This window comes from Cupressus sempervirens, chromosome 1, assembly GCF_028749045.1.
Source record: "Cupressus sempervirens isolate cs-2001-9-10 chromosome 1, ASM2874904v1, whole genome shotgun sequence".
Classification (NCBI taxonomy): Eukaryota; Viridiplantae; Streptophyta; class Pinopsida; order Cupressales; family Cupressaceae; genus Cupressus; species Cupressus sempervirens.
In genome coordinates this window covers 683384544-683386681 of record NC_143118.1, presented here as the reverse complement: position 1 = coordinate 683386681, position 2138 = coordinate 683384544, and the positions used below count along the sequence as shown (strand labels likewise).

Here is a 2138-nt window from a genome sequence, read left to right as displayed (position 1 = left end):
GGTTTTTGTTTTAATCAAGTTGGTGTCTCAACTACCTATCAAACAACCCTTTTATGAGCAAGCAGGGTGAATCAAGTCCTCTTGGAACACACATGCACCATTCAAACATAAGGCAATCTCAAACTTGAGATCATGAAGATAATTAGAACCTCAAACTTGACCACTATAAATAAGATTGAACCACATCACTTCTTTTATCTATTCTTATCAATAAAATAATTTAAAGTTGATAAATGTCTATAGATAAAATAGACTAGATACTGCATAGTACATTGACAAATGCATAGCACCTATATCTAAAGGCTATGAATAGTGGCATTGGCCGGGGGCAAATATTCTGCCAGATAGTCAGTGCCTAGATCATATCCATCCCCAATCCTATCCTCAGCCTTACAATCCATGAGCTTATTTATGCATCTCAATTGCAAAAGTTTTTAAATTCAGGGTCAAAGATCCCCCTCCTCTGATAGATTGTTTCTCCATTCTCTGAGATTTGACAGCACAATTTCTCATCTCTATACCTTCGTCGCTACCAAGGAAAAGTCTTGCACACTTCTCCACCTTCTCTTCACATTGAATCTTGTCCCTCTCTTGGGAAAACTATAAGCCAATGCCAAGTTCCTCAGTGACCAACTTAGAGTTGAAATGTTGATGTGACCATCGATACGCCCATCAAAATGCTTTCCAAAGTCAAATTCCACCCACAGTGGCTCATGAATGCACCCACTGATGGGTGGGACAAAATGACAAGCTGTTGTACCCATCCCCATATGACAAACCCCTTAACACTCTCCATGAATCCCTCTGGAAGGTAGGAGACACATATTTCTTCTCTGATCAATTCTGCAGATAAAGTAATCTCTGGGGAAACCTTAATGGACCAAATGAAAGATGTTTGGCCCCCTTCAAGAAGACCCCTAGCTAGAGCCCTTATTTGCTTTGACAAAAGAAATGCCTGCTTCCAAACAAAACATAAAAAACCAAATTGGGGCTTTGAGAATCTAGCCATTGCATCACCTTTTGCTCGCTAATGTCTAATTTTTTCCCTCTGGTATTAGCAATGTATCCCAAAGGAGCAATGGGACCGACAGAAAAAACGGGCTTCCTGTTTAATATATTTCTCAAGTACTATAGATAATGAGGCTCAACATTCTTGAACGTGTTGACGAGCATTCCCCAGCAGTCTCCAATCGACTACATCTTCCCCATTAAAAACTTTAGACTTTCTCGATTTGGCTCGAGAAATCTCTGAGGCATTTGTTCCTTGGTAAATTTCACTAGAGATGACAAGATATCATCAATTATAACACAATTGTCCTCCTTGTGTAGTATACCATCAACGGTTATGGTGCAGTAGATGGTGTGGAATAGTGATGTTCCAAAAGCCCCACATGGAGCAAAAATGACCCTAATTGTTCCAAATCTCTTGGCGGACTGAACAATCCAGTCAACGAATAAGTCACTGATTATACACACCCGTCAATGACTCCCCTGTTCTTTGACCCATTGTTTGAATGGCCAATGAAGCCCCTCGACGAGTGGAATAATAGAGAGGGTAGATGCACGTGGCTTAAGATCCATACTTTCACATCCCTTGGGTAGACCTTCAATGGCATTGAGAGGAGTTAGGCCGACAAGCTAAATGTCAAGATGAGCAGAAAGCTAGTGCGATTCAACCATGACACCTCATAGACAGTGTTCTATTGTGCGAGTCATGACAAATCTGATGGTGAGAGAGTGCGAAGCGAGAATTTTTGCTATGTCTAGAGATGGAATGCAATGACCCATTGCAGGAAATGTCACGATTACGAAGTGGGCTTTTTGCAGGGTATTCATGGATGTGCTGAGCTTCGTTGTGCCGGGTATATATTCTACACGAGTGTTTTTTTAATATATATTTTTGATAAGGAGCCATGTGAGAAGAGAATCCCAGGGAAACATCCAAAAATGTGAATAGTATTGAAGGTCGACAATGCACACGTAGCGTGCAAACAAGGGCACGTTCAATGCTAAGATTAAAAAACAAAACGAAAATAAGTATATGAAAAGCAAACCTGTTTTGCCCTATCCATGGTTTAGACATACACAGCTTACTAGAAAAGTGAAGGTTTATTCGTAACAACTTTTACAAATTACAA

At 40.3% G+C, this 2138-nt stretch overlaps 1 pseudogene; it reads right to left on the bottom strand.

The window, feature by feature from the left end:
• Positions 1-296: 296 nt before the first annotated feature.
• Positions 297-1836, bottom strand: LOC149579754 (anthocyanin 3'-O-beta-glucosyltransferase-like; annotated as a pseudogene).
• Between the last annotated feature and the right edge of the window lie 302 nt (positions 1837-2138).